Here is a 17,278-nt window from a genome sequence, read left to right on the forward strand (position 1 = left end):
TTTAAGTTCTAAATATGTTATTATAAAATGTTCATATTGGTTAAGTTCTAAAAATGTTATTGTGATATGTCTACATTGATCATTTTCAAAAGATTAATTTCTGTGCCATAAACAAAACAGTGTTATTAAAAAGATGTTTTTGGTACCAAACTACATTGGAGAACATAACTGTGATATTGATTATTGCTCCTTTTCTAGTGTACAAAGGTACTCATGCCCTCTAATTGTATGGATCTTTCAACATACTGTTTATGGTAATAACCTTTTGATTCAGGTATTTCCCTTTCTCTTACACTCCAGCCACCTATGATAATAGGCACACTTGTCGGCTCATTTATTTTCCTTAGATGACATCCTATACAAAGATAGCTACTTAGGGATCCAACCTCAAGAACAACCATAATTGGCAATAATAACAGTTTAACTATATTTTTATTCCAAAATGCTTAGTATCCAAGTAAAATTATAATAGTTGAGTTCACTACTCTTCCTACAATGCTAATGTTATTGATCTTCTCTTCTGGGTGTTCAACAACCAAAGTTTAGAGACCAGAACTAAAAAGGTATCTGGGCTAAGAAGGCTGCCAATATTTTGGCCCTGGTCCTCCAAGGTCAACAGCAATAGCAAAAAGATCCAGGTCATGAGGGAACCATCTCCAAAATCCTGCATTTTTGGTGAGTCACCCAACCTCCTGAGCAGGGAGGTTGCTGAACACCAAAACAGTAAAGATCCAACAAAAAGTATGCCAAAGGAATGTCACCTAGAGGAAAAAATCTCCCATGCTTTCACAGAAGGCAACATGGTCAAGCAAGGCCATGACATATCCTGATGGCTGATACTGACAGAGGAGCTAAGAGACTCTACACATGGTTCCAAGACAGTGCCTGAGGAGATTCAATTGACCTTGTTAGAGAGCAACAGGTTGATTTTATTTAACATAGGTCTCACTGTAACTTGGTCTTAAACACCCAGTAGAAAAGTATAGCTAAAGACAATAGTTATTTGAGTTCAACAAAAGTTTTAAGTTTTTAAGCCCAATGTTTAAAAAAAATTGTTAGATTTGTAATCCTTTTATAGCCCCAATTAAGACAAATTATGCTTATTATAGACAGCTAAGCCAGTCAAACACACTATAGATCCTCAAAATATATAGGGACAAGCCATTGTTGGGTGTGCTTGCTTTTCCTAAAACACCTTCACATAAAACAAAAAGAAAGGGAGATATGTAGGGAGCAATGCTACATAATTTTAGGGAAAAATCATTTGGTTAGCCTAGTTCTCATGCCTACAGCCCAGCTATGGAATTCCAAGACATAATTCCATTTTGGCCTCTGGTCACAACTGAGACCTCAATGATCCAGTGATGCTGTGATTCTCCAGGACAAGATTACACCAGCTGAAAACATCCTGGGAGGAACAAACATCTACTCAGTTCCTCATTGTTCTTGGACTGTTACCATTTTGTTTACCCAGATCTACTGAACTCTCTGCAAGTCATTTGTTACGTTTGTTTCTCCCAATGTACTGAGTACTGAATAAAAGGTGTGGTAAGCTGGGGGCTTTTGTCTTTGCCAACCAGAGCAGCACTGATCAGACCCAAAGCTCAACTTCTTCTCAGTCTCATTTTTCTACCTTTCCTGTAATTTGCCTTGTGCTACCATGGCTCGCAGGAGACCAGGACTCACTGCAGAGGTTCTAGTAACATAACATCCTCTTTCCCTGTTCTCTACATGGGGCCACCGCAGCATCTCTGCTGGGACTCTTCATCCGTCTGGGCCTTCGGTGGTGCGAGAAGAGCTTATCTCTTGCTGGGGCAAGGCTATGAGTCAGCTTTGCTTGAATCACACTTCTGGGTGTGTTTGTCCAAGATGTGGAGTGTTTCCAGAGATGACTGGCATATAGGTGAGGAGGAAGACCTGCCCTAAGAGCGGGTGGCACCATCCAATAGCCTTGCAGCACAGATGGAAACAAAAGGGGAAGAAGGAGGAAGTCAGCCTGTACTTGCGAGCTCGATTCTGCTCGAGCAGGTGTGTCCTTTGCTACTGCTGTCCACGTGGACATCAAACTCCAGATTCTTCAGAGTCACTCACAGCAGTCGGGCTTTGGGCTTGGGCTCGGGCTCGGGCTGGCTGCATTCTTGACCTTCCTTGTTCTAAGGATTCCAGCTTCTTGGATTGAGCAGCTACTGCTCCTCTAGAGATGCTAGTCAATGCTGTCCTTTACCATGACATCAGAGAAGGGACAAAGACTATTGGGAAGGGACAGTGAAATTTAATGGAATGTTACCATAATGGAAAATAGCTCAAAAACTGGAACTCAGAAATATGGGAAGCCTTCCATCACAACCATCTTGGTCACCTTCTATCTTCAGGGCACAAATATTTTCAATATTATGTTCCACTGAGAAATTTATAATCTGCTTTTATTGCTGATCTACATTTCATGGACAGGGGTTATCATTTTAAAAACAGCATCCAACAACAAAATACATTCTGCCTTCTTCTCTCGCTACAGTAACTCAAAATAATCATCACCTCCTTACGGTCTCACAAATTCCAATGGCCAGCAGGCCCAGGTGGGAGGACAATGAGCAGGAGTTAAGGACTGGCCTGCAGCTGGGTCACCCCATAAGCAAGGCCACACAGGACCACAGAGCACTTGGGATGGGCTCAGGTAAAAGTGCACCCAAAGTGTAAGAGACAGGGTTTCAAAGATTCGCTATGAGAAAAAGAATATAAAATGCTTATCAATCAGTTATACTTTAATTGCAAGGCAAAATTGTACCGTTGTTGACATATTGCTGTGTTATATATGTATGAAAATTAATTTCATCTGTTTTTGCAATTATTTTGTGTAATGGGACTGTCAGAGCATTTACAGTTGTGAATATGGCTGGTGTATGTGGCCGGTGTGTTTCTGTGAGACTGGGCTCTAGACACTACTTTCTCATTTCGATGAAGACATCCTTTGAGGGAATATTTGGGGGGGGGGGGTATTTTTAGTTTTGGTTTGTTTGGTTGGTTGGTTGGTTGCTGGTGGGTTGGTTGGTTTGTGGAGACAGAGTTGCACACTATGTAGTTCAAGCTGGCCTTGGACATGTGGTGATGCTCCTGCCTCAGCCTCCTGAGCACTGGGATTACAGGCCTGCACCACCACCCCCAGTTGAGGGAAAGGTTAGACCTCAGTTTTCCCTTCTCTGATGAGGTGGTCAGAACATCAGATTCCCAGCTTCAGATGTGGGATTAAGGACAGCTAAGCATTTCTTCCTTTCCTTTCTTGTCTCCTGAGGAAAGCAGTTGTTGAGCTGTCTGCCTAGGCAGGAGACTGGGCTCATAGCCAGGAAGTGGGTCCCAAGCCCAAGCCAAGTGACTCAGTTAGGAATGCTCATTTTCTAGCATCATTTCACATGGTGGAAACCCATGTGTGACATGCTCTGGATACAGTCCTACTTCAGTAGGTTCCGAGTAGATATGCCATGGTCTGGAGAAGGGGGAGTGTTTATTCGCAGAGACACAAAGCCACATGCCTGAGACAAGCTTCTGAATAATAGAAGACCAAAGCTCCAAGAGCAGAATTCAGCCAGGTGCCTCCCGCAGCTCTGCCTGCTGGGGGCTGAAGCCATTAGTGCTCAGGTTCTCTGCAGGAAGCAATCTGAGGATCCGATCCTGATGTGCTTGGTGCAAACGTGACTGCATATTCCTCTCTGTTAAAGGAGAGACTTTATTATTTTATATTTTAATAGTGACTTTTACTTTCTTCTGGATAATGCTTCCTTTTTACATTTTATTTTTATTATAATTAGCAGCACACACAAATTGCACAAAGGAGTGGGTTTTGCTGTGACATTTTCCTGCATTCATGCAATGTCATTCGACCATATTTCACTCTCCCTAGTAGCCCCTCTGACTCTCCCCCTCCCTCTTCCATTCCTCCCCCCTTCTCTAACAGTCTCACTTCTGCTTTCATGTCATCTTTGTTTTGTTTGTTTCCAAGCTTTTACATATGTGAGAAAATGTGTGAGACCTGTATTTCTGATTCGATGATCTCCAGTTCCATCTATTGTCCTGCAAATGATGTAATTTTGTTTTTCCTTATTACTGAGTAATATTCCATCGGACATATACACCACATTTCTTTTTCCATTCATCAGAGGCCCCGAACCTAAGTTGTTTCCACAGCTTAGCTACACTGAATCATGTTGAAATCAGCATGAGTATGCAGGCATCTCTAGAGCGGGTGGACTTTGATTCCCCCGGGTGGATAACCAGGAGGAGTAGAGCTGCATCACACAGTAGCTCATTGATTTTTTGAGGCATGAAGGTGGACCTTTGAAAAACTACAGGTTGCCTAGGAATTCTCGGATGAATTAATCTGCTGCACATAAGCAGGAGACAAGTCGGGTACAGAGAAGGATAAGGTGACCAAGAAGACAAAAGGGTCAGAGGACAGCAGATAGCCAAGGTGTGGTGGAGACCCACGGAGAGGCTGCAGGTCTGAGGCAGAGGGATGTGGGCAGGTTTCGGGTCACCAAGAAGCCACTGGTAGGTTACTTCCTAGAAGCCTTTGTGCATTTGCACTGTAACAAGCATCAAACCACATGGACTGTGCCAGTTCCTTTCCCTCCTGCCTCTAGCTCACCAAGAATCACATTAAAATGATTTACTCGGGTGTTTCACAGAATTCTGGCTCATAGGGGGGCCCCATGAGGGTTAGAATTGATCCATCACAAGACACCTAGGTGACCCACAAACACACCAAGACATCACAGACATAAGTGCTTTTGCTTCTTTTTGGTGAAGTCCTTATTCCAGTGACTTCAAATACTGTCTCTGAGTGATGTATCCCAAACAGATGCCCCTGGACAGTTTCTGAGACTGAGCTTACACAGGGTGATCAAATAGATGGTGAATGTTTAAATTTTAAAAATATTTAAGGCCGGGCATGGAGGCAAACACCTGTGATTCCAGCCCTCAGGAGCCTGAAGCAGGAAGATTTCTGTGAGTTTAAGGCCAGCCTGTGCTGCATAGTGAATTTGATGGCAGTCTGAGCTACATAGCAAGACTCTGTCTCAAAATAACTTAAAAAAAGAAAAAATTTCAGTAAAAGACACATTGGCATTAATCCCTTCAAAATAATCCCACTGGCTTTGAACATACTTATCATACTTGCCATTTTCAGGAGCAAATCTGGAAGCTCTTTTTCCCCAAGTGTCTTTACAAGATGTGATCAAAATCTGGTAATGTTGCTGCCAAGTCCCATCCAATGGAAAGGCAAGCTCATGAAAACATGACACTGTGTCCTCAACCATCTTATTCACCAAATCTGGCATGGTGTGACTTCTGGCTCTTCCTCAAGATCAAAATGACTATGAAAGATCAAAGGTTTCAATCCATTCAGGACTTTGAGGCAGCCACAGCAGCACAACTAAAGACACTCAGAAAAAAGGACTCAAGAGTGGGGAGGGAGAAGAAGTCAATGGGGGAGGGCCAGAGATTTAAATAGATCCAAGAGACAAGATTCTTGGGGGTATTACAGAGTATATTAGGTACTTTCTCATGCCTGGGACAAAATACCTGACACAATTCTTAAAGAGGGAGAAATTTAATTTGGCTCATGGTTTAAGGGGTTCAGTCCACGGTCAGCTGGCTCTGAGGCAGAAAGGGCACAGTGAAGGGGCCTGGAGGAGGACAGCCACTCACTTTATGGCAGTCAGGAAGCAGAGAGAGGAGGGAGGAGCTGGGGACAAGAATGCACCCTTCCCACAGTGCATTCTTCCCCCATCTTGTGATCAGACCCCTCCTCCCATCAGCACGGTCAGCCATGAACCCATCAACAGGTTCATCCACCATGAGTACAGCACCACCGTGATGCACTCACTCCCTTCCAAAAGCCCCACCTCTGAACACATGAGATCTGGGGGACATTTTAGATTTAAACCATAACACATTGTTAATGCCACAGCTGTGGGAAAAATATCTCTGGAGCTCATCAGCCCCTAGAAAACAAAGCACAACAGAAACTGGTTGTGTTTCAATGTATTTTTAACCAATATGTGCAGGTAATGTTAAAAATGACTCCTATAAAGAACAACTACAGCTTAGATAATAGCAGAGAACATTTTCCACCTCATTTTCTCCTGTCTGCAGCCTTCATGTACTGCTTTTAATAAAATAAAACATGATGTGCTTCTGTGGATAAATGGTGATTTCCCCTAATATATTCTAATTCAAACTATTTTCAGAGAGCCTGATTTGAAAATTGCTCCCATCGCTATAAAAAGCACATGTATTTTGAGAAATAAAAGATGAGAAACAAGAGGGAAAAGATAGTTTAAGAAAATGTTCCAGTCTGTCTGGTTGCATCTCGAGCCAAGAATCCAATGTCCTGAGAAAATAATTCTCCACAGCAGCTTTAGAAAGGGAAGAACCCAGACAAAAATAAGCCTCTGGCAAATGGAGCCTGTACAAGAACACACCAGAAAAATCTAATTTAAAAAATATATCATCTCACCCATACATCTCATTGTGGGTACCTTAAAGACAAATTATTATTAAATCTTTGTAAAGGGCTGGTCCAGCTTTATCTTTGTGTAGGTTTTTATTACAGTGCTACAGTTTGTCTGTTTGGGTAATTGTTTTGCCTCAGTTCTTTCTTTCCTGTGGCTTTTTATTTCTTGGAGGTGTTTTTCCAACAAAAACGTAAAGGTAGAGGTCAAACGCCCCCATGCAATTTGTTTCCATTTTTACTGCTCAGATAAGCCAGTGTCAGGGGAAACAAAAAAGCAAGCAAAATAAACAAGGAAGAGAAAAGCCGCAAGCGTACTTGAGCTCAGTGCTTCTAAGCCAAAGGGCGAGCACACTTGTTGAGATGTGGGCACACACAACGGTGGGTGACCCTAGTCACAGACCACGGATCTCTGAATCTGACTGACGTTTTTCTCCCAGCTGCTTCCTCCTGCTCCTGGGTTCTGCTTCCTCCACCGGGGACACAATGTTCTCATTCCAAGAGGAAATTTTATGAGACTCAGGCACCGCCTCATGTCACTGAGGCCCCTGAACCCTTCCACGAGGACCAGTCAGGTGCTTCTCTGGACACCCAGGAGCAGGGAGCCCAAGTGCCTGCGGGACAAAAACACTCGGCCTCTCCTCATATGCAGCCGGGCATGGAGGGAGTTGACGCGTGGCACAGTCACATTTTTTAGGTTGGCTTTTGTCTTTCCCAGGGCTGGACGTGGAACCCAGCACCTTCACACTCACCTACATCCCAGCCCTTTTTCATTTGCGTTTCATTTTGAGACAGGGTCCCATTTAGTCACTAAGTTGCCCAGGCTGGGCTCAAACTTGCAACTGTAACAAACGGCGTGGAGGGATGAGACCATGGCAGCAGGTCAGTGAAGGCAAAGTACAGACTTTATTCACCTGGGCAGAGGTGGACTGACGGCAGGCAAGGGGCCGCCAGCCCCGAACAAAGAAGAGGCAGGAAGCTTAAGAGGGTACAGGAAGAGGGGTCTGGCACGCCTATCACATGGAGGGGTCAGAGCGAGTATTTGTGGTTGGGGTCCATGCAGCAATCAAGGCAGATGTGAGGATATTTTCAAATGACCTGGCACTGAAAAGATGCTGTACTTTGTAGTTGTTATTGCTATGTTGGGAACGTCCCATCCTGTGTTCTGTGTCTGAGATAGCATGGCTTTTGTCAGGCAGAGGCATTACCTGCATCGGCTGCCCGTTTGTTGCAGTTTTTTGTATCTTGTCAAATTGCAGCTTGGAATTAAAGAGCATATTCATTAACTGTTTCCTAAGCAGGTCAAGCCTGACAGCAGCTCTCCTGCCTCAGCCTCCCAAAGTGCTGGAATGACAGGTGTGCACCACTGAACTCAGCCAAAGTCTTTTAGAGGGTTTGCAAATTTTGAATTTTTCAAGATCTTCTGCTATGTGACTGTTCATTGTTAAACACAACGCAGACAAATGCCGTCAATAACAAATGACCTGTTTGCTTGTATTACCACGTTTGGTGGTGAGATCCTTCAGTGTACGTAACCTCTAGTCGAGCAAAGGGGGAAAAGTACAATTGAGAGACTAGAAATGAGCCAGCACCGTGGCATGCATCTGGAGTCCCAGCTGTCTCGGGCACTGAGGCAGGAGGATCCCTTGAGCCCAGGAGCTTAAGGCCAGCTGGGGCAACATCGAGAGAACCCATTTCACAAAAATAAAAATAAAACAAAGTTAAAAATGGTTGTATACACAAAAGCTTTTAAATCTTTTACCCGTTAAACAAAGACATAATTTTAAAATCACTCTTGTTCTTTTTCCTTTTTCTTTGGACGCAGGGGCATTCTATCACTGAGCTCCATCCCCAGCCCTTTTTAAATTTTATTTTGAGACAGTGTTGCACTAAGTTTCCCAAGCTGCCCTGGAACTTGCCATCCTCCTGCCTCAGCCTCCAGAGTAGCTGAGATCACAGGCATGTATCACCACTCCCAGCAAAACCACTCCCGCTCAGAAACATACCACATTCATCATCCTGTTTCTGTATGCTTCGCACATCAGGCCCACCCACCAGCCTGAGGGAAACTGGTCCAGTCACCAAGCACCTTCCCAACATAGGCCAGAGCACGTGGCCAAGACACTGTCATGGCAGCTGCCACAAGGGCTGGATGGCCCTCAGCAGCCGGGATTCGCCTTCGGGTGTCCGCCACACCCTGAACCCCAACTGGCCCTCAATGCCCCTGGAAGACAGCAGACATAATCGAGTGTGACCACTTCTGAGGATAAGCCATGAGCCACAGCCATGCTTTTACCTTGGCTTTTGGACCACCCACCTTAGAAGATGCTGGCCACCATGCTGTGAGGAGAGAGAGACAAATGTGTCAGCCAGTGAGACTTAAAGAAAGAGACCCTCCCGCCTCAGTGGCTGACAGCCACCTTGTGATCCCCAGAGAAAGAGCTACCAAGGAGTCACTCGAAAATTCCTGATCCATACGAACCCTGAGGGTTGGGAAACCATGGCCTCTGATTTGGGGAGTGATTTGTTACACAGCCATACTAACTGGGATATACACACACACACACACACACCAAACACCAAACACCAATCACACACCAAACACCAATCACACAACAAACGACTCAATTCTACCAGGACAAAACTTTTGCCAAGGTCTCAGCCCTTGCAGCACATTGTGTAGTCAAATTAAATAAGATAGCTTCTTTTTCTTATCCAATCTTTCAAGTCTCTGAAGATTGACTGTGGATATTTTCACACATCAATTAAATTGTCCTTCTCACAGCTAAAGTATCTCCTCCTATCAAGTTGGTTCTTCTGGTTATATTCCACATGCTTCCCCCAAATTTTCCTATGACTTTTGAGATAAGATTGCCAACAACCTGTGTGAATTATAAAGTTGTTATATATTGTTTAACTGACAAAAAATAGGAACTACAATGAGACAGTGTGGGACACAAGTTAATTTTTTCTATTGAGTTTGGGGAAAGATATTCAGTAGTTTTTTCTGCTTTATGGATTGAACCCAGAGCTTTCACACTAAGCTACAACCCCAGCCACACACACTCCTTTTTTAATTTTCATTTTGAGGCAAGGTCTATCAGCCACTAAGCTCCCCATGCTTGAACTTGCAATCCTCCTGCCTCAGCCTCCCAGAGTGCTGGGATTACAGGTATGTGCCAGCACTCTTGGTTTAGAGGCTGTCTTTTTGAGATAAACTTTTAAGATCCAATGTTGAGATAAAATTTTAAGTGTGATTTCAAGTATTTGCACTGGCAAAAGATTAAACTCAAGATTGTTCTTCTTTATGCACATGATGGGCTTCATACTAAAAGCTATATTATGAACATGACTATACTGGATAGACAAAACCCTCTATTTTTAAGAAATAAATTGTTTCCCTTGCTATACAGAGAGTTCTGCAAACCACACATTCTGCACTTGCTGTTTCTTTTCTTGTCACCATTGTACCAAGATGAATCTCTTATTGTGTTAGCCAAACTCTTTTTACCCAGATGGATCGAGCCAGAGTCACAGAATCAAATATAGAAGTGCTTCCAGCAAAATTCATGAAATTATTTGACTAAGGCCAAAGTTTAGGTCTCCAAAGAGAACACAGCCTGTCATGAGCAATAAGCTTTAAAGCAAAAATTAAGATGGTTCCCCCATGCAAGTTCCCAAGCGTGGAGAACTGCCTTCTGTAATCTGAGCAATTAGCTAAATATTATGTCCTACTAACAGTCCTTTCTCAGCCATGACTGTCCTTCCACAGTGATGCCTTCTTTCTGTGAAATTCACTCTCTTATTCCCTGAGAAAGCTGCCTAAAAAAACAAGAAAAAATGTTCAGCCTGGGAGTAGCCTGCTTTCTTGTGTTTCTGGACTTTAGTCTTCATTCTTTATATCCTGGGAAAAGAAACAGCACAGATTAGTTGTGTGTGTGTGTGTGTGTGTGTTTAAAAAAAATTATTCCCTGGCTCAGTAGTTGTTATGGCTTATATCTAGATGTTCCCCCAAGCCTCATGTGCTCATAGGTGGGGCTTTGGGGAGTGACTGGCTCATGGGTGTGTAATGCTAGATTAGTCTACTGATTGATTTAGCATAGTTCTGGGTGTGGATAATAGGAAGATCCACCCTAGGTATGAGTAGCACCAACCAATAGACTTGTAGCCTGAATGGAATAATAAGGGAAAGGAAAGCTGTTGCTGATCCTGCTGCTTGCTGCCTCCTGCTTATCCTGCCATGAACTGTTTCTCCTCTGCACTGCCTTTCCACCATGCTGCCCTGCTTTGGAGCCAGCCAAATATGGACTAAAACCCCTACGAGATAAAATAAACCTTTTCTCCTTTAACTTATGATGTCAGGTATTTTGTCCCAGCAATGAGAAAGTAAGTAAAATAATGGTAGAGGCCTATAATCTCAGCTACTCAAGAACTTGAAGCAGGAACATCTCCAGTTTGAGGCCAGCCTGGTTACTTAGCAAGACTTTACTTTTCTTTTTTTTTTTCTTGGTACTGGGCATCAAACTCAGGACCTTGCACTTGTGAGGCAGGAGGTAGAACTACTGAGCTAAATCCCTGGCCTAGCAAGACTTTATCAAAATGAAAAATAAAAAGAGCTGGGGCTGTAGTTCAAGTGATAGAGTACCCCTAGTTCAGTCCCCAGTACTGAAAAAAAAATTATTGAACTCCTTCTATGACCAGATAGTTGCTCTAAGAATTCAATCATTCAACTGGTACTGATGATATAACTCCCCAGTTACCATTGGGATTAATACTGTTCCTATACCCCTTTCTAAAGTAATGGAAGCTGGATGAGAAGAAGAAATTCTGCCCTGTTTGTACAGCCAGTACAAGGCAGATTAAGAATTTGAACCAGGGATATCAGATCACATAGCCTTCCTCCTTGACCATTCTTTACATCCCTGATTTGGAGGCAAGGGGGTGTGGTTTGGATTTTGGTTTGAGTTTTGGTTTTGGCTTTTTGAGGCAGGGTTTTGCTTTGCAGTTCAGGCTGGCCTTGAACTGACTATGTAGCCCAGGCTGGGCTCAAACTTGTGGCAATCCTCCTGCCTCAGCCTCCCAACTGCTGAGATTACGAGCATTCACCACTAAACCCAGCTTGCCTTCTAAAAGTCACTCCAACATTCCAGGGACCTGGCCAAGATAGTGGTGATGCTACCACAATCTTTACTATATACCATAAAGAAATTCATCTCATAGTAATAATTCTGATTTCCCTGATTTACAAGGCTATAAGAAAATTCAAGTACTTGTCTAACTCAGCTACTACAAGAGATTCCAAAACCAGAATGCCTCTTGAGAAAAGGTCCATCATCAAGAGCTGAGATGGGTGCTTCTTTAAAAAACAACTGGATGAACTAGTGTAGAGACTGCGTTACTGTCTGGCCCTGTGCATTCCGACATGACAGATTACACTGTGCACATTCTTGAACAGTTTCAAGACGAAAGGCAGGGATGTAGCTCAGTGGGACAGTGCCTGCCTCACAAACGCAAGGTCCTGAGTTCAATCATCGGTACCAAAAAAAAAAAAGACAAAAGGCCAACTCAAAATCAGAATTCGCTTTCGTGTGTTTGGCCACACTGGGATTGAACCCAGTGCCTTTGCACTGAGCTACATCTCCAGTCTTTTTTTATTTTATTTTGAGACAGGGTCTCACTTGGCCACTAAGTTGCCCAGACTGAGCTTACACTTGCAACCGTCCTGCTTCAGCCTCCCAGAGTGGTGGGATTACAGACCTGTACCACTGTGGAAAATGACAGCAAATACGAAACTCAGGAAAATTCAGCCATGTGGACAGTTGGAAAGTGAGCTTAGCTTGCTGGGGGCAAGCAGTGTGCTGGAAAACACAGCGGTACAAGCATGAATGAGAAGTTCCACCCATTTTGTGCTGGGGACCAGGCAAGTCATTACTGGGAGGGTTTAAGAAAACGTCCCCTGCGGAGAAGACAGTGCGTCCCGACTGCTCAGCAGGGGAGGCACGTTGGGAGGGTAACAACAGTACTGTAAAAATGTCATCGCGGCCCTGCACACGCTCCTTAAAAACACGTTCTCTGAGGAGTCATCATGGTGTAAAAGTGAACTATGAAGTCGGACTGTAGTAGATTATTGACCTCCCTTTTCAAAAAAAGATATCCAGTGCAGTGCCCAAAACTTTAATTTAGAATAATGTTTTTCAACGTTAAAGATCCTCTCGCTTGCACGAGTTTCTGCTTTCAATCCTGAGTCCCACAGAGGGGAAAGAAAGAAAAGGAAAGAAAAAGAAAAAAGAAAAGAAAGGATGAGCCCGGAAAGGCGGCAAAGGTGCTCCCGCAGACCCTGTCCCCGAGAGGACACTGACTTTAGAAGGAAAAGTGAGAAAAGAGGGTGATGAGGGGGAAGGAGAGCTAAAAATGAGCAGGGTCCACAGAGAAAATGACGACTGTTGGCAAAGAGATGAGGAAGGGGCTGGGAAACAGCCGGGCGGTGGAGCTGGGAGGTTCCAGACACCACTGGCAGAGGCCCTGACCCGGTGCACTGGAGTTCACAGACTCAAAGGGCTGGGCCTATACGGGCCTGTGGAAAGGGGATGCCAAGAGAAGCGCTGGGGCAGCCCTCGGGAGGCCTAGGCAGGAGGGGGCGTTGCTCCAAGTTAGAGGCCAGCCTGGGCTTCAGGGTTGGTTCACAGGTAGCCTGACCTACAAAGTGAGACCCTGTTTCCAAAAGCAAGCAAACAGGGCCGGGGATTTAGCTCAGTGGCCCTGCACCTGTCTCGCAAGCGCAAGTTCCTGAGTTCGATCCCAGGTACCAAAAAAAAAGAAAACAAGCAAACAAAAAGATCTGTGGTGGATGCCAGGATCTAAAGTGAATGCAACCAAGAAAAGAAATCGGGATTCGAAGAGTGAAGGGAAGAATCTGCCCAGGAAAGGGGAGCGGAGTTAGAAAGTGGCAGGCTGAGGGGCTTCACCTGCAGTCACACCGGAGCCCTGATACAAGAAAGCAAAATGAAAAGGCTGCCAGTAGCCCAGGCCACACTGGGTCACCCCGGAAGCTTCGGCGCTCACAGTGGTCATGGGCCGCGTTCCAGCAAGTCTGTGAGTGTCCACGTTTCTGCAACTTCCCCGAAGAAGCTCTTAGCATTTGCAGTGCTTTCCTTGCCTTTCTAATCCTTCCTTAGTGCCCGCGAGACATGGGTGTCATTAACCGTGTCACGTGAGAAAAATAAATCTCACCGGGAAATGTAGAGACACCGAAATGTAGAAACAGCTAGAGACAAAAATAAGCCTCGGTGCCTAAGTGTGTCTGAAATTCTTTGATATTTCATCCCTCAATAGATGGAGACTCTCAGGCAAGGTGGGGCACACCTGCAATTCCAACTACTTGGGAGGCTGAGGCAGGAAGATGGCAAGTTTGAGCTTAGCCTGGGATACTTATCAAGACCCCGTCTTACAACTCAAAAAGGGGCTAGGGGTATAACTCTGTGTTAGAGCACTTGTCTAGCATGCATGAGGCTGTAAGTCAAATCCCCACTACTGAAAACAGGAGGAAGAGGGCCCAGGATTTAGCTCAGTGGTTCCACCACCTGGCTCGCAAGTGCAAGGTCACAAGTTTGATCCCTGGTACCAAAAAAAAAAAAAAGGTCATCAAATTAATTTTTTAAAAAGGGAGGAAGGGAGGGGAAAGGAGAGAAGAGGAGAGGAGAGGAGAAAAGGAACCTGAAGAAAAGGAGGAAATAAAAAAGCTTGGTCCACAGGTATTGAGTTATAGTTGGGCGGGAGCAGGACATTCTGGGGTCTACAGCAGGATGACTGTAGATACTGACAATGTACTGTAACATTTTTGAAGCTATATGTACTGTAGATTTCAAAAACCAAGAACAAAATTCAATGTTTTCACCATAACCAAGTAATACGTGTTTGATGGGCAAGGCTACTCACAAGGATGCACAGGGTCAAATTTAGGAAGTGTTTATTTCTGGGATTGGTCTGTGGATTGAGCTATGGGAACTGGAATCTTGTGAAGTGGAACCTCAGATAAGGAGGAGACTACTGCCTTACATTTTGCCAAAGACGGACTGAAAGGAACTCAAAATTCCAAACCCTCCAGCTGGTTTTCAAACCTACCAGGGAAGCCTATTGATGTACCATTGTCTGGAGTTGCTTTAGGTAAGAGACTAATCTGAGAAGGGAGACAAGAAAGAAGAAAGAGGAAAGCCCACCCTGGGTGCCCAACTGAAGTCCTTTACTAGCCAGGAGGGACAATTCGGTCAGTTTTACTTGAGGGGCCACTGACGGGGCCATCTAGGGTGAAATGGGGCAGCAAAGTGAAGCAAACCCTGACACCAGGCTCTGTCCACAAAGCGCATCTCACCAGAGCACAACCGAGCCTCAGGGTCCCCAGTAAGATGCCCAGCATGAGTGGCACCTGTCAGGCTGTCAGCTGCTTAGGCTGTGGTGCTATTTGAAGGTCCTGGGACCTTTAAAGGGTGAGGCCTGATGGGAGGAAGTTAGGTCACTGGGGCATGGCCTTGAAGGGGCTATTGAGACCCCAGCACCTTCCTCTCTCTCTCACTTTCCAAGCGCCATGAGGTGAGCAGTTTCCTCAGCTACACATTCCCACCTCGATGTACTGCTTTGCCCCAGGCTCTGAGGGAATAGGGCCAATAGGTGTAGACTGAAACCTCTGAACTATCAGCCAAAATACACCTTTCCTCTTTTTATTACAAACTTTTTTTTTGGTACTGGGGATCAATCTCGGGTCCTTGCACTTGTGAGGCAGGCATCGGAACCACTGAGCTACATCCCCAGCCCAAACCTTTCTTCTTTTAAAGTTGACTGTCTCTGGTATTTTGCGACAGTAATAGAAAGCTAACTAACATAATTCCCAATAGAAATGGGTACCTGTGGTCACCCCAAGACCTCCACCTGATTGCTCATAGCAGTGTTCATCAAAATAGCCTATGACTGGAAATATCCAAAGCTCCACCGTGCCTGGGTCTTCAACACTTTGTGTGTGTGCATGTGTGTGTTTTGCTTTTTGGGTTTTTGGGGGGCTGTTTTAGACAGAATCTCACTATGTAGTTCAGGCTGGCCTTGAGCTCACTATGTAGCCCAAGCTGGCCCCAAACTCATGGCAATCCTCCTGCTTCAGCCTTCCAAGTGCTGGAATTACAGGTATGTACCACCATGCCTTGCTTCTTTTTTGTTTTGTTTTGTTTTGTTTTGTTTTTTAAAAGAACACTTTATCCATCCTGAAACTACAGCTCAAAACTTACCAATTCCATGAACCATGACACTGTCCTACAGCATTCATTCATCTTTCTCTCCATTAAAAAGAAACCAAAGTACCAGTTGTTTCATGTACACATTTCTTTACTGAAACATGGAAACACCAAGGAAGAAGAGTGGGATTTTCCATCCACACAGCTGCGGCCCCCCAGCATCTGGGGTGTAAGCTTCACTTGGTGGAACCCACAGCCACAGCCGTGCAGGAGAGAAAGCCTTTCATTCTTGTATGGCCCCTGGTCAGGGCAGAGCCACCAGAAACAATCAAGAGAGGAGAAGACCCCCCACCAAAGAAAATGGGATGAAAGGCAGGAAAGACGACACCAAGATGGAGAAACTGAAAATTCATTTTAAGTCCTGTTTTCATGCCTTTCCAAATGACAGTCGGTCACTGTATTCAGTCATAAATTATGGGAACAGGTCAAGAAAGACAGGAATCCATTTTATAAAAAAACCACATCTTCATTGGAGTGCTACTCAGCCATAAAGAATGAGAAACTAGAGTCATTTATAACTAAATGGATGCATATCGAGGCCATACTCTTAAGTGAAATAAATAGGACACATGTGTAAATACCAAATAGTTTCTCTAGTGTGAGAAACTGAAAGTGTACGTAAGGGTTAAAATGATTAGAACAAATAATTGATAATTTCAAATAGGAAGAAAAGGTCCAAAGGGGTAGGGGTGGTGGGAGGGGAAGGGGAAAGGAAAAAGGGAAAGGAAAAATTATGAGAAAAGGAAAAACTGGAAGCAAAATCTATGTAAATAGGGAAGGGTGGAGGGGGTGAAGGGTGCAGAGGTAATGGGGAAAAAATAAGAACCAAGGTGCATCATGTACTGGTACAGGCACCCAATGAGAAATGTAAACGTATTGTATACCTAAAATGTACCAATGAAAGTATTTAAGAATAAAAAAAAAAACACAGGAAGCCGTGGACTGGTCCTGAATTAAAGCGGTCCCTTATAGGAGGCCTTGTGGAGAGCAGCCTAGGTCATAGGAAGGGTTTTCCTGGGCGAACACCAGCAGCTCTCATCCACTGGTGGAGAACCCTTCCTTTCTTTCTTTCCTTTGTGTTTCTCGTTTCCTTCCCCTCCAGCCAGAAGCTCATCTCTCAGAAGTGTCTTATATTCTTCTTGGTTTCAACAGCTGCACAGGAAGAAGAAAAGCAATCTCCAGTCTGCAGAAATGAGACACAGATGACAAGAGACAAGTCAGAGTTTCCTTAAAACTTCTGCTTCAGCCAGGGTGGTGATGCAGGCCTGTAATCCCAGTACTCTGGGAGGCTGAGGCAGGAGGATCCCAAGTTGAAGCCCAGCCTGGGAAATTTATAAGACTTAAAATAAAAAATAAGAAAAAGCCCGGGGGATATAGCTCAATGTGAAGGCCCTGGGTTCAATCCCAAGTACCACAGAAAAACTAAAACAAAAACAAAACTCTTACCTCCCCTCGAAATAAACAGGTTGGCTTCTGTGCCAGTGGAATTCAACCA

Source organism: Heterocephalus glaber, unplaced genomic scaffold (assembly GCF_053883595.1).
Source record: "Heterocephalus glaber isolate CG9 unplaced genomic scaffold, H.glaber_assembly_v1.0 deba00001072, whole genome shotgun sequence".
Lineage (NCBI taxonomy): Eukaryota > Metazoa > Chordata > Mammalia > Rodentia > Bathyergidae > Heterocephalus > Heterocephalus glaber.